This window comes from Schistocerca gregaria, chromosome 5 (assembly GCF_023897955.1).
Source record: "Schistocerca gregaria isolate iqSchGreg1 chromosome 5, iqSchGreg1.2, whole genome shotgun sequence".
NCBI classification, from domain to species: domain Eukaryota; kingdom Metazoa; phylum Arthropoda; class Insecta; order Orthoptera; family Acrididae; genus Schistocerca; species Schistocerca gregaria.
The window spans coordinates 363,021,216-363,037,832 of NC_064924.1; positions in this window are offsets into that span (position 1 = coordinate 363,021,216).

Genomic DNA, 16,617 nt, shown 5'->3' on the forward strand with positions numbered 1-16,617 from the left:
TCATCAGGGTTCATTGCCATCAGTCGGGTAATGAGAAAGGTAGTTTCGTCCATAGTGCCCACCCGCACTCTCTTCCTCACCTTTGATAGTATGGTGTTGCCGACCAAGCCAAAGCAGGCTACGAAATGATCAGTCTGGCCGTACATTGGAACACGATTCGCAGCTACCAATGTCATCGTTTTAACCACACAATTACATCTTGTCGACACCAAGACAAATGTGTAAGCCCTGGCAGGGATGCACAAGAGGGCGATTGTCCGTCTCCTTATCCTTGCTGTATCAACTGCAATGGCGGAAAATGACGCCTCCTCTCGGGATTGTCCCATATATCTAGATAAATAGCCTGTCCAATAGCTCGAAAGTTACCTGCTAGTCGGAAACCATGTGTTCTCCCTTCTGGTACCTATAGTTCTGTTCTTGTTACCCCTGGCTCCATGAAAGACATGGCGATGCAGACGTGCAACCTCAAATTCGGCGTGGTGGTTGTGGAATCACCCAGTTTCAAGGTAGCATTGCCATCCCCCCGTCCCACTGTGCAACAAACTGACAAATTCTTTCCCCAAGGGGCGATGACTACACAACCAGTAGATACGAAAGGACAGAAGGGGTACTCCCATGAAGACTTCCTCTGTCCCTCCAGCCTAACAAAACCCCAAAACCCGAGTCTTCCTGTAACTGGAAAGGCTCCAAGAAGTCCACTAAAGGCAAACGGTCTTTTCGCCAAATCGAAGATCCTATTCGACAATGACTCTATGTGATACCTTATCCCGGCCAGCCTCTTTTTCGCCGGTGCGCACCACCAAATGTTTTTCGGCGTTGGATTCGATGGACCAAACCACACAAGCAAGCTGATGCTTCTGTGGACCCCATGGAGCAGGATCCTCCTGCTCCAGCGCCCTGTAGTATCTACTCTACACCGGCTGTCACTCGGCGGCCGCAGAGATGACACTCTCCCATCTCTTCCTCCTCACGACTGCCCTCCAATGGAACATTCGTGGCGCAAAGAGGATTTACTGCTGTTTTTAGCATTGCAGAATCTCCTTGTATTCTGCCTTCAGGTAACGAAATTGGGCCCTCACGATCGCTATTATCTTTCCAATGATTCGTTCTGACGTTCCTCCTGAGGTCGGCATCCCGTCTCACTGGGGCGTCATGCTACTCATACAGGATGACCTTCATAGTCAACCCATCTCCCTGACTACTCGTCTTCAAGCTGTTGCAGTTCGCCTTTTCCTTCCTCACCTGACGTTTTCCCGTTGTACCATTTGTGTACCTCCGTCCTTCGATGTCACCAGGACAGACTTCCTTCTGCTTATTGGGCAGCAAACTCCCCCATGTTTGCTACTCGGTGACTTAAATGCGTATCAACCACTGTAGGGTTCCCCAGGGCCTGCCAGAGAGGTGCCCTCTTGACTAACTTCTTAACCAACATAACCTGTTATGCCTTAAAACTGGAGCACCCACATTCTTTTCCGACTCCTCGCACACCTTTTCAAATTTGGACCTATTCTAATCTATTGCCCAGCTTGCCCATCATCTTGAGTGGTCCGTTCTTTCTGACTGAAAAGAATTCTGAAAGAATATGGCTGAAGGCCAGAAAAAAAGTTATTAATAAACAGAAGAGAATCGAAGCATTTGAGATGTGGTGCTATAGACGAATGTTGAAAATTAGGTAATGAATGAGGACGGTATACGCAGAATGGGAGAGAAAAGGAATGTGGAAAACACTGATAAGGAGAAGGGACAGAATGATAGGACATCTGCTAAGACATGTGGGAATAACTTCTAAGGTACTAGAGGGAGCTGTAGAGATTAATTGAGGACGTAGGTTGCAAGTGCTACTCTGAGATGAAGAGGTTAGCACAGGAAAGGAATTCGTGGCGGGCCGCATCAACCCAGTCAGTAGACTGACGACACACACAAAAAAAAAAAAAAAAAAAAAAAAAAAAAAAAAAAAAAAAAAAAAAAAAAGTCCTCCAAAGCTCTTTTAAATTCCGATTCTAATACTGGATCCCCTATCTCTTGTAAATCGACTCCTGTTTCTTCTTCTATGACATCAGACAAATCTTCACCCTCATAGAGGCTTTCAGTGTATTCTTTCCACCTATCCGCTCACTCCTGTGCATTTAACAGTGGAACTCCTGTTGCACTCTTAATGTTAACACCGTTGTTTTTAATGTCACCAAAGGTTGTTTTGACTTTCCTGTATGCTGAGTCTGTCCTTCCGACAATCATATCTTTTTCGATTTCTTCACATTTTTCCTGCAGCGATTTCGTCTTAGCTTCCCTGCACTTCCTATTTATTTCATTCCTCAGCGACTTGTATTTCTGTATTCCTGATTTTCCCGTAACATGTTTGTACTTGCTCCTTTCATCAATCAACTGAACTGTTTCTTCTGTTACCCATGGTTTCTTCGCAGCTACCTTCTTTGTACCTATGTTTCCCTTCCCAACTTCTGTGATGGCCCTTTTTAGAGATGTCCATTCCTCTTCAACTGTGCTGCCTACTGCGCTATTCCTTATTGCTGTATCTATAGCGTTAGAGATCTTCAAACGTATCTCGTCATTCCTTAGAACTTCCGTATCCCACTTCTTTGCGTATTGATTCTTCCTGACTAATGTCTTGGCCGGCCGCGGTGGTCTCGCGGTTAATGCGCTCAGTCCGGAACCGTGTGACTGCTACGGTCGCAGGTCCGAATCCTGCCTCGGGCATGGATGTGTGTGATGTCCTTAGGTTAGTTAGGTTTAAATAATTCTAAGTTCTAGGGGACTGATGACCACAGATGTTAAGTCCCATAGTGCTCAGAGCCGTTTTTGACTAATGCCTTGAACTTCAGCCTACTCTTCATCACTACTATATTGTGATCTGAGTCTATATCTGCTCCTGGGTACGCCTTACAATCCAGTATCTGATTTCGGAATCTCTGTCTGACCATGATGTAATCTAATTGGAATCTTCCTCTATCTCCCGGACATTTCCAATTATACAGAACTCAATTAGTCTTTCTCCTCTTTCATTCCTTGTCCCAAGCCCATATTCTCCTGTAACCTTTTCTTCTACTCCATCCCCTACAACTGCATTCCAGTCGCCCATGACTATTAGATTTTCGTCCCCCTTTACATACTGCTTTACCCTTTCAATATCCTCATAGACTATCTGTTCATCTTCAGCTTGCGACGTCAGCATGTATACCTGAACTATCGTTGTCGGTGTTGGTCTGCTGTCGATTCTGATTAGAACAACCCAGTCACTGAACTGTTCACAGTAACACACCCTCTGCCCTACCTTCCTATTCATAATGAATCGTACACCTGTTATACCATTTTTTGATGCTGTTGATATTACCCGATACTCATCTAACCAGAAATCCTTGTCTTCCTCCACTTCAGTTCAATGATCCCTAGTATATCTAGGTTGAGCCTTTTCATTTCGCTTTTCAGATTTTCTAGTTTCCCTACCACGTTTAAGCTTCTGACATTCGACGCCCCGACTCGTAGAACATTATCCTTTTGTTATTATTAAGGCATACAAACGGCTAAAGGCCTTAGTTACAAAACAGAAGAACTGAGGGCTTAAGGCCTGAATAACCAGAACTCCTGTAAGGAAATTTTGAAATGTTTTAAACACAGATCCTTCAAGTTTTAATTTAAGTAGGTTGAGGGCGTAATCTTTAATATTTCACATAAGGCTCGGCTGAAGGCCATATACTGAACACTACAACAAACTAAATTAATACACGGCGGAAGGCCTCGCACAGTACTTGAGACTAAAGAGAATCACAATCCCAAACAACAGAATAATGGTGCACAGAAGTGTTCCAAGAATTGGCCTGGGAATGAAACTCAAACCAGAGATCAGGTGACGCAGGCAGCCAAGCATAACACTAAGTAATCGGGTGGCAGCGCGACATAGGGACGGCTGACAAACCAACCATCAACTTAATTAATTTTCTTTCCAACCGACCGAGTCCATGGCAACCCAAAATACGAGGAACGAAGATCTCAGCAGCAATACGTCTTAAAAAATGACGTCTAAACACAGTCAATGCACAATAAACACTCAAAGACAAAAAATGAAAGACCAAAGCTGTCGAACTACACGCCGTGCCGGACAGCAACAACTCGGCCAGGAAAACACATTGCTGGAAAATTACGTTAATGACCAGGGCAGGTAACTGGAACGTTAACAGCCACAAGGCAGAGGATACCGCCGGTGCACTTCACTAATAAGTTACAATCATTTTAATAGTTAAACACCATACAGAAAGACGGCTGCAAAATTTGCCGACTCCGGCACACCATACGTTGCTGCTTGTGGGAATGTCCCATGAAGCAACAACTGGCAATGAACATGGAGACGTCACAGTAGTTGAGGTGTTATAACAGGTTAACTGATTACTCCATCCAGTATCCAGGTTTGGTGTGCGATGGAATTTGCAGCTCTCGCAGCTAGTGCCTCATAACTCCGCCCATGCATGCAGGCCGCCAGCGGCAACGGTCTGACCCCACGCTCCAGAGAGTTCCTCGCTGCTCTGTCGCATCCGACCGACTGTCTACTCAGGTACGCAGACAGCATACGTCTGCTCAGCGGAAACCACAGAAGCTACACACAGTTCCAAGTAAACACTTGCACCAAGAATTGTGACAATCCATAAACCAATCACTGTGGAACAACGAGAAGAAATGGCAAGTCCAACACAGAGATTCCATAAGCCGTCGGTGAGCAAATACATATCGTCTACTGAGACGATCGACCGAACGACAAACCACAGTCGTCCCTTTTTAAGTTATGAGTGTCGGCAACAGTCAGGAAGGTCTTGGCTGTCCGGAGCTTACTGCAGCTCCAACCTCACTCAACTCGATGGCTGTTCAGAACTCGGAGACACGGCAACCCGGGCACTCTGGCTTTTACCCACCTATGCAGGATGCTCTGTCGCATCCGACCGACTGTCTACTCCGGTACGCAGACAGCATACGTCTGCTCAGCGGAAACCACAGAAGCTACACACAGTTCCAAGTAAACACTTGCACCAAGAATTGTGACAATCCATAAACCAATCACTGTGGAACAACGAGAAGAAATGGCAAGTCCAACACAGAGATTCCATAAGCCGTCGGTGAGCAAATACATATCGTCTACTGAGACGATCGACCGAACGACAAACCACAGTCGTCCCTTTTCAAGTTATGAGTGTCGGCAACAGTCAGGAAGGTCTTGGCTGTCCGGAGCTTACTGCAGCTCCAACCTCACTCAACTCGATGGCTGTTCAGAACTCGGAGACACGGCGACCCGGGCACTCTGGCTTTTACCCACCTATGCAGAGTTAACTCTTGTCCATCGGTGACACCATCTCTGCACGAAGGAGGAACCGACACACGTCCGGCAAGATGACCAACTGACGAGGCCCAGAAACGGTTAAGAGGCCAAATACACGTCGCCTAATGAGACGACCAACCAAACGACAAACCGGTGATCGTTCCCGCTCCAATCTCCTTCCGTCTGACAGTATATGTGTGTTGCCTGCTGTCGTCAAGTACTGGCTGTCCGCGCCTCACTAGGGCCTCGTCTCCGACTGAACTCCCTACAGAGACGACCCATAAATACCACCTGACACTCCAGAGATAGTAAGACAGTGCACTTATCGATAAGCGCTGCTGCTGCCACTCAGGGGCTAGCAATCCAGCAACTTAATGAAGCCGAAAAAACTGAATAAGAAAGAGGCGACAGAACCATAAAAGCAATATGACGAGCAATAACCGGCATTACCGCCAGCAGCGCACAGTTCAACCTCCCCCAATCAAACAACCACCTTGGGGTCACATCCCAAAACCAAATTTACCTGCTGCCCCTTAAGGGAAACAAACAATGGTCATGAAAAGCCACAGGCGAAACCCTCGCTCGGACCAGCGATGCAGAGGCAACACCTGGCCATCGGCCACCTGACTTCTCAGCACCTGGAGAAGGGAGCGATTGAAGTTCCACAGGATGACCAATTAAAACCCCACTGCTCGATCAACAACGAAAAAAAGCGAGCTACTGCTCGGAGCCAACCAGTCAGAGGAAACACATGCCTATAGGCAAACCGATATCCCTACACTGGAGAAGGTACCAAGATAAGTCTCACAAGATGACCAACTTAAAAGACTATTCGCAGTTGAGAACGAAAAGAGCTGCCAGAATTTAAGACTATGAGGTGATGTCTGGGCAGTAAAGCAATAATTGTGCCCACACCCTGTCTACTGACTGCCCTTAATTTGAGTGCCTTCGAAACGCTGTGTCCTGACGGCCCCTAATAGCCTTGAACGAAACTCAATTGCTGCGTCTGTCTCTGGTGTGATGTGAACCAGGTGGGGAACGGTAGCATGTATGCGGGCCAATCTATTAGGAACATTGCTCTCAATAGGCTGGCGATATATCGCCAACTCATAAACAATGTGGTCCTTCCTCAACAGGCCGATCCCTGAGCGCTGTCTGACCGCCATTTAAACAAGACACGTGAAAGAAACAACAATCAAAACCATATGATGCAACACTAACAGAAATAAAATTCAAACTAAAAGCAACTGGAATGGCAATTTCACAAACATAACGACGCTCTTCTACCAGTTGAAATCTGATTTTGCAGGACAGAGCGACCAGGTTGTGGAAAAGGGCCCAAATCAGTTGTTGCTAGCTGCACAAACATACAGACTTTATTTGTTAAAACACTTCACACGTGCCCTTAAAAATTCAGAAACAATACGGCTGAGGGCCAGAACACAAGTTATTAAAATTGCTTTAAGGAATACACACGGCTGAATGCCTCAGTTACAAAATAGGACTGTGGGCTTAAGGCCTCGACACCAAAAACTCCAGTAAGCAAATTTTGAAAGGCTTTAGACAAAGATCTTTCAAGTTTTTATTTAAGTAGGTTGAAGGAGTATTATTAAAATATTTCACATAATGTTCGGCTGAAAGCAATATATTGAACACGAAAACAAACTAAAGTAATACACGGCTGAAGACTACGCACAGTACTTGGGACTAAAGAAAATCACAGTGCCAAACAACAGAACAACGGTGCTCAGAAGTGTTCCAAGGGCCGGCATGCGGAGGAAACTCTAACCACAGTCTAGTTAGGTGAGAGAGGCAGCCAAGCGTAACACTAAATAACAGGGTGGGAGCACGACCTACGGACAGCTGACGAACCAATCAGCAACCTAATCAACTCCCTTCCACCCGGCCGACGGCACGACAGCTGAAATTATCAGCGAGGACGAAGATCTAAGCAACACTACGTCTTGAAAATTGGCGTCTAAACACAGTCAAGGCACAAGAACCACTCAAAGATAAAAAATGAGAAAGACCAACGCTGTCGAACTACACGCCGTGCCGGACAGCATCAAGACGGCGAGGAAAAGACACTGCTGGAAAGTTACGCTAATGACCAGGTCAGGTAATCGGAACGTTAACGGCTACAAGGCAGAAGATATCGCTGGTGTACTTTACTAATAAGTTACCATCATTTATATAGTTAAACACCATACAGAAAGACGGCTGCAAAATTTGCCGACACCAGCACACCATACGTTGCAGCTTGAAGGAACCGGCAATGCTTGCAACAACCGGCAATGAACGAAGAGATGTCACGGCGGTTGAGGTTTCATAACAGGTTAACTGATTACTCTACTCCGTTATCAGGTTTGGTGGGCGACGAACGTTGCTGCGATCTTCTATGCTTGCCGTCCCGCTGTCTCGCTCTCGCTGTGTATACGCGTGTCGTAAAATGGCAGATCAGGCCGCTACGAAAGAGACTGCTGCGGCACCGCCGCCACCTGCACTTAGTAAAACGCGCAGTCTGCGTCCCTGCGAAGGAGCCGCGTGCAAGGCATGCGCACCCGCGCACCTCTCAGATAGTGACGGCCGCCCTCAAGAGTTTGAAGAAGCGCGGCGGCTCGTCGCTTCAGGATATCAAGAAGTACACTGCGGCGCACTAAAAGCTGGACGCGGAGTAGCTGGCGCCTTTTGTCAAGAAGTACCTCAAGTCGCCCGTCGTGGCTGGCGATCTGGTGAAGACGAAGGGTAAGGATGCGTCCGGCTCTTTCAAGTTTGCCGGCGCCGGCGGCGGAGCGGTCAATGGCGGGTAGGTTCGTGCTGGCGGTTCTAAGAATAAGCGCACCGCTCCGGCAAGCAAGGAGAAGAAGGTACCAAGGTAAGTCTCACAAGATGACCAACTTAAAAGACTATTCGCAGTTACGAACGAGAAGAGCTACCAGAATTCAAGCCAGTAAGGTGAATGAGACGATCAACCGAACGACCAACCAGCGGTGGTTCCCGCTCCAGTCTCCTTCTGTCGGACAGTTCGTGTGTGTGGCCAGCGGTCGGCAAGCACTGGCTGTTCGTGCCTCACTGGCACTCCGACCCCGACTCAACTCGGACACACGACGACCCGGAGACACAGCCTCGGGCCCAAGCATGCCGAGGGAAAACTTTCCCATTGGCACAAGGAAGGAACCGACCCACGTCCCGCAACGTGACCAACTGAAGATGCCCAGAATCGGGCAAGCAAAGAAGCAACTTTGTGACGGCAAAAAAATTGAATAAGAACGAGGCGATATAACCATAAAAACAAGATGACGTTCAATAAACGACAAGACCGCGAGCCTCTCACGGCTCACTGACACCTACTCGAGCTACCATTTCTGGCTCCTACCCAGTCCGTATGCACGCCCAAATGGCTGCTTACTAAGGCTGACTGGCAGCCTTAATCCTCCCTATATATCTTCACCGAACAAGATTTCCCCAGTTGTGATGAGCAGGTGGATTATCTCACCAACGTTATCCTTACTGCTGCAGAACGTTCCATTCGTTGCACTTCCTCTTTGCCAAGTCGTGTTCCAGTCCCTTGGCGGCTATCCTTCGGAATAGCAGACGAGCTAGCTGGCTTTCATTCACTAGTTCTTTTAACAGTTCCACACCCTCTGTCGTGTGGGCCAACCTCCGATGGCTCTCTGGGACCGATGTCCGTTCCCTAATTTCTGGCCTAACAGTAGCATTAGATGTTATCATTGACCCTATTACTGTCTCCAACACCTAGAGCTACTATTTTGCGTTAGTTTCGACCTCTTCGCACTATCACCCTGACTTCCTCCATCGGAAAAGAGCGGAGGAGGCTCCGAATCGTGAGTGCTACAATGTCGCCTTTGCTATGAGAGCGCTCTATCATTCTCTCATTTTATCCCGATCCTCCACCCTAGGGCCGAACGCAATCCAAATTGAGATGTTGCAGCACCTTTCTCTTGTGGCCATGCACTTTCTGCTTAACACGTACAACTGCATCTGTGCAGAGGGCACATTTCCCGGACGCTGGCATGAAGTCACATTTGTACCCAAACCTAAGACCGGCAAGGACTAAAATCTTTCTTCTATCTACCGTCCCATCTCTCTTACCAGCTGCGTTTACAAGGTGGTGGAACGTATGATTCATGCCCGCCTGGTGTGATGGCTCGAGTCTCGCCATTTAGTAACGAAGTGTGGATTGCGTGCACAGCTTTCTGTAGACCATCTCCTTACTTCGTCCACCCTTGTCATGAATGGTTTACTGCGGAAATCTCAGACTGTGGCCGTGTTTTTCGATGTGGAGAAGGCCTACGATACCTGCTGGAGAAATGGTATCCTCTGCACTCTTTACACGTCTGGCTTCCGTGGCCGCCTGTCCTGTTTTCTTCTGGCATTTTCACAAGACCGAGTTTTCAAGGTGCGTTTGGGCCTTGTCGGACACCTTCATCAAGGAAAATGATGTGCCTATAGGACTCGGTCCTGAGCGTCGTCGTCTTTGCTATCGCTAGTATCACTATAATGGGCAGTCTCCCACCAGGTATCCCCAGCTCTCTTTTTGTAGATGATTTTTCCATTTATTGCAGTTCTTCGCGGACCTATCTCACTGAGCAGCATCTTCAGCGCTGCCTTGATCATCTTTACTCCTGGAGCATCGACAATGGCTTTCCATTTTCCCCTGACAAAACCGTCTGTATGAATTTCTGGCGGCGCAGATGGTTTCTCCCAACGTATTTGCATCTTGAGCCTATTGCCCTTCCATTCGTTGAAACTACGATATTTCTGGGGCTCGTACTGTCCCCCCCCCCCCACCCCCCACAGTAGCTGAATGGTCAGCGTGACGGAATGCCGTCCTCAAGGGCCCGGGTTCGATTCTCAGCTGTGTCGGGGGTTTTCTCCGCTCAGGGACTGCGTTTGTGTTGTTTTCATAATCATTTTATCTACACCCGGCGGCCAGGTCGCTCAATGTGGCGTCAAATGTAATAAGACCTGCTCCAAGGCTGATGGACCTGCCCCAAATGGGGCCCCCTGGCCAGTGATGCCAAACGCTCATTTCTATTTCCATGGAGCTCATGCTAGGTAGGAAACTCTCTTTGTCCTCATATGTGTCTTTCATGGCAGCCTGCTGTATGCACTCCCTCAATCTCCTACGTGTCCTCAATGGCAATTCCTGGGGTTCCAATCAAACCACGCTCCTGAGTTTGTACTGGTCTCGTATCCGTTCGAAACTCTAGTATGTGTGCTCTGTTTATGCGTCTCCATGTCCATCACTCTTACGCCGTTTCAACACTATCCACCATCATGGTATCCGTTCAGCCACTGGCGCCTTTTACACCAGCCCAGTTGAGAGTCTGTATCGTGAAGCTTCTGAACTCCCACTGTCCTTCCGCCGTGACTTTCTCCTCATCAGGTGTGCATGCCGTTTTTCTGCAACTCGTGGCCACCCCTCCTATACCTCCTCTTTGATGATTCCCTATTCTCTGTTACCTACTGGAGTCCGCTATCTCCACCTGCTACACTGGCTTAACTTCACATACCTGCAACTTACCCGGTGGGTGTGAAACCTTAAGCACTGTGGCTTAGTGAAGCGGCCCATGTTAACCTTGGCCTTCATTCGCTTCCTGAGGACACTACTCCCGCCTCGGATTATCGTCTCCAGTTTTACGACCATCATATGGAACTTAGCTATGATATCATTATGTACACTGGTGCCTCTGGGACCGACCATGGGGTTGGGTCTTCATCACTGGCACCTGTGTTTTACGATATTGGTTACCGGCACACTCCTCAATATTTACAGCCGAGCTCTTCGCCTTGCATCAGGTCAGAGAATTCATTCGACGACATAGCTTTTCCAATTGTGTCTTCTGCTCAGACTCATTCAGTGCCCTCCTAAGTCTATGTGCTCTACACATTGCTCATCCATTAGTGCAGTGGGCCCAGGAAACCTGTTTCTTGCTCGCTCTTCGTGGAGCTAATGTTAGGTTTCTGCGGGTCCCTGGTCATGCCAGTCTGCCAGGAAACGTGTCTGCTGAGGCAGCTGCCAAGGCTGCAGTCTCGCATTCAGCCCGCGAGTACCTATATTCCCTCTGATGACGTCTGTATTGGCGTCTGTGAGGAGGTGGTGTCCCTTTGGCATCGCCAATGGTGCTCCATTCACGGGGATAAGCTCCGGCACAGTAAGCCTCTTCCCGCGTCTTGACGGCCTTCTCTCGGCCCTCCTGCATGGAGGAAATTATTTTATCTCGGCTGCGTATTGGGCACTGTCTTTTTAGCCATCGTCATTTGGTAAGTGTCGCTACCGCACCACTTTTTGCTCTTTGCGCCCGAATTTTAACTGTCCGTACGTTCCAGCTTGGGTCTGCAGTCTGATTTATAAGCCATTTTAGGGGATAACACTCGGGCTGTCGACAGCGTTTTACTTTCTATCCACCGAAGTCATATGGCGAAGACCATTTAATTTTTTATTCTGGCCCTCTATTTCTGCATGGTGTTGCTTTTTAGTCTTCTCTCCACGTGCCTGTTTTTAGCTGTCTCCTATTCTGTCCATTGTGACTGACGCACAGTCGAGCTCCCCTCTGTGCTAGTGTTTTGACTTAAGCGCTTATGACCCCAGATGTTTTTCCTCCATAAAGCAAAACAAAAAAAAAAAAAATACGTGTAAAGGTGATGTTACTTTGACCAGGGATGGAAACCCCATGGACAAAATCTTTGTCGATTACCTTGGCCACTTGCCACACACCCGGCATGGAAACAAATATCTCTTTGTCGTGGTTGGCGCCTTCTCTAGATTTGTGTGGTTATTTGCCGAGCTAGTTAGGACTTCGAGAACCACTGTTCAAATTATGGGTCGGGCATTTGCCTTGTTTGGTCTACCCAGAGTTGTTTGGTCAAACTGCTCTTCAAAAATTAACGCAACGAATCCTTGTATCTTTTTTTTTGTCATCAGTCTACTGACTTGTTTGATGCGGCCCGCCACGAATTCCTTTCCTGTGCTAACCTCTTCATCTCAGAGTAGCACTTGCAACCTACGTCCTCAATTATTTGCTTGACGTTTTCCAATCTCTGTTTTCCTCTACAGTTTTTGCCCTTTACAGCTCCCTCTGGTACCATGGAAGTCATTCCCTCATGTCTTAGCAGATGTCTATCATCCTGTCCCTTCTCCTTATCAGTGTTTTCCACATATTCCTTTCCTCTCCGATTCTCCGTAGAACCTCCTCATTCCTTACCTTATCAGTCCACCTAATTTTCAACATTCGTCTAGAGCACCACATCTCAAATGCTTCGATTCTCTTCTGTTCCGGTTTTCCCACAGTCCTTGTTACACTACCATACAATGCTGTACTCCAGACGTACATCCTCAGAAAATTCTTCCTCACATTAAGGCCGGTATTTGATATTAGTAAACTTCTCTTGGCCAGAAATGCCTTTTTTGCCATAGCGAGTCTGCTTTTGATGTCCTCCTTGCTCCGTCCGTCATTGGTTATTTTACTGCCTAGGTAGCAGAATTCCTTAACTTCATTGACTTCGTGACCATCAATCCTGATGTTAAGTTTCTCGCTGTTCTCATTTCTACGAATTCTCATTACCTTTGTCTTTCTCCGATTTATTCTCAAAACCATACTGTGTATTCATTAGACTGTTCATTTCGTTCAGCAGATCATTTAATTCTTCTTCACTTTCACTCAGGATAGAAATGTCATCAGCGAATCGTATCATTGATATCCTTTCACCTTGTATTTTAATTCCACTCCTGAACCTTTCTTTTATTTCCATAATTGCTTCCTCGATGTACAAAATGAAGAGTAGGGGCGAAAGGCTACAGCCTTGTCTTACTCCCTTCTTAATACGAGCACTTCGTTCTTGATCGTCCAGTCTTATTATTCCCTCTTGGTTGTTGCACATATTGTATATGACCCGTCTCTCCCTATAGCAAACCCCAACATTTATCAGAATCTTGATCAGCTTGTACCATTTTATATTGTCGAACGCTTTTTCCAGGTCGACAAATCCGATGAACGTGTTTTGATTTTTCTTTAGCCTTGCTTCCATTATTAGCCGTAACGTCAGAATTGCCTCTCTCGTGCCTTTACTTTTCCTAAAGTCGAACTGATCGTCACCTAGCGCATTCTCCATTTTCTTTTCCATTCTTCTGTATATTATTCTTGTAAGCAGCTTCGATGCATGAGCTGTTAAGCTGATTGTGCAATAATTCTGGCACGTGTCAGTTCTTGCCGTCTTCGGAATTGAGTGAATGATGCTTTTCCGAAAGTCAGATGGCATGTCGCCAGACTCATATATTCTACACACCAACGTGAATAGTCGTCTTGTTGCCACTTCCCCTAATGATTTTAGAAATTGTGATCGAATGTTATCTATCCCTTCTGCCTTATTTGACCGTAAGTCCTTCAAAGCTCTTTTAAATTCCAATTCTAATACTGGATCCCCTATCTCTTCTAAATCGAGTCCTGTTTCTTCTTCTATCACATCAGACAAATCTTCACCCTCATAGATCCTTTCAATGTAATCGTTCCACCTATCTGCTCTCTTCATTTAACAGTGGAATTCCCGTTGCACTCTTAATGTTACCACCGTTGCTTTTAATGGCACCAAAGGTTGTTTCGACTTTCCTGTATGCTGAGTCTGTCCTTCCGACATTCATATCTTTTTCGAGGTCTTCAGATTTTTGCTGCAGCCATTTCGTCTTAGCTTCCCTGCACTTCCTAGTTAGTTCATTCCTCAGCGACTTGTATTTCTGTAGTCTTGATTTTGCCGGAACATGTTTGTACTTCCTACTTTCATCAATCAACTGAAGTACTTCTTCTGTTACCCGTGGTTTCTTCGCAGCTACCTTATTTGTACCTATGTTTTCCTTCCCAACTTCTGTGATGGCCCTTCTTAGAGATGTCCATTCCTCTTCAACTGTGTTGCCTACTGCGCCATTCCTTATTGCTCTATCTATATCGTTAGAGAACTTCAAACGTATCTCGTCATTCCTTAGAACTTCCGTATCCCACTTCTTAGTGTATTGATTGTTCCTGAGTAATGTCTTGAACTTCAGACTACTCTTCATCATTACTATATTGTGCTGTGAGTCTATATCTGCTCCTGAGTACGACTTAAAATCCTGTATCTGATTTCGGTATCTCTGTCTGACCATGATGTAACCTAATTGACATCATCCCCTATCTCCCGGCCTTTTCCAAGTATACCTCCTCCTCTTGTGATTCTTGAACAGGGTATTCGCTATTACTAGCTGTAACATGTTACAGAACTCAATTAGTTTTTCTCTTCTTTCATTCCTGGTCCCAAGCCCATATTCTCCTGTAACCTTTTCTTCTACTCCTTCCCTACAACTGCATTCCAGTCGCCCATGACTATTAGATTATCGTCGCCCTTTACATATTGCATTAACCTTTTCAATATCCTCATACACTATCTCTATCTCTTCATCTTCAGCTTGCGACGTCGGCATGTATACCAGAACTATCGTTGTCGGTGTTGGTCTGCTGTCGATTCTGATTACAACAATCCGGTCACGGAACCGTTCGCAGTAACAAACCCTCTGCCCTACCTTCCTACTCATAACGAATCCTACACTTGTTAAATCATTTTCTGCTGCTGTTATATTACCCGACACTCATCTGACCAGAAATCCTTGTCTTCCTTCCACTTCACTTCACGGACCCCTACTGTATCTAGATTGAGCCGTTGCATTTCCCTTTTCAGATTTTCTATTTTCCCTAGCACGATCAAGCTTCTGACATTCCACGCCCCGACTCGTAGAACATTATCCTTGCGTTGATTATTCAATCTTTTTCTCATGGTAACCTTCCCCTTGGCAGGCCCCTCCCAGAGATTCAAATGGGGGACTATTGCGGAATGTTTTGCCAATGGTGAGATCATCATGACACTTCTTCAACTATCCACATGTCCTGTGGATATACGTTACGTGTCTTTAATGCAGTGGTTTCCACTGCCTTCTGCATCCTCATGTCGTTGATCATTGCTGATTCGTCCGCCTTTAGGGGCAATTTCTCACCCCTAGGATAAAAGAGTGCCCTGAAACTATATCCGCTCTTCCGCCGTCTTTGACAAGGCCATTGGTAGAATGAGGCTGACTTCTTATGCCGGAAGTCTTCGGCCGCCAATGCTGATTATTTATCTAAATTTTAGGCAGTAACGGGGATCGAACCCGGGACGGAAGACGTTTTGATTATGAATCAAAGACGCTACCCCTTAATATTCATGGCACGTAACTTTGTGATTACTTTAAAATGATAGAATTTTTCTCATACACAAGTGCACTTTAAGTTGTAAGTTTATCACAAGCAGTTCCACATATGTTTTACAATGTTATAGAACCAATGCTTAACCCTAGGATGCATGGTGCCGAAAACACCCATGAATGCATATGCAGGACCTCCAAGGCCCTGCCCTAATTTATAATTTTCTTCTTTTCATATAATCATTATTTTGAGTTAAATTTATTTCTGTCAAATTTGTTGTCATGTTGAAAGATTCCTAACAAACAGTAACAGTATCTGGTGAGCATGATTAACATTTTGTTAATTTTTTAAAAAACTTTAAGAATTAATTTTTATAAGTTACATCCATTTACATACAAAATATACAAATGATTTTATTCATTCACTTATAAGTTGCCATTTACATTTTATAACATTTATTACAACCAATTTCTTCAATTAAAACATACTCATTATTCACAATAAAATGTATATAGGCAATATTTTGACAATAAGTTATTATTCATTGTTCACATAAAATTGCATTTTTTTTTAGTGTTCAACATGTGACAAACAAGAAGCACAAAGAACGGCACCATGTTCCCTACAAATATTCTTTTTACACTTAGTGCATGTCATATCACATTTCCTGTGTTTATTATATGGACAATAATTGCATTTCCTTCTTTTTCCTGAAACAGGTAGTTGGTTCGGCAATATAACATTTTTTGAACCACATCTTTGCATGACATCAACAATTTTATTTGGAAGATTAGGGATCTGAATACGAAGTTCCATTAGTGGCCTTACGGTTTCCTTTGCAAAATCTCTTAGGAACAATGCCTTTTATCACTTCTTCCACTGTGGTATGTCAGATGTTGGGCGGAAAATAAAATTTCACTGTTCACTGCTGCGACGTCCATCATATTCATCCATAATGCAAATGGCCGTCTTCTTGGCTGTCTCTTGCAAGTGTAATAACGAATTTTCTGGTCCATTTGGTCTACTCCATCCTTCGTAAAGTTATAGAACTTTATTATATCTGGTTTCTTT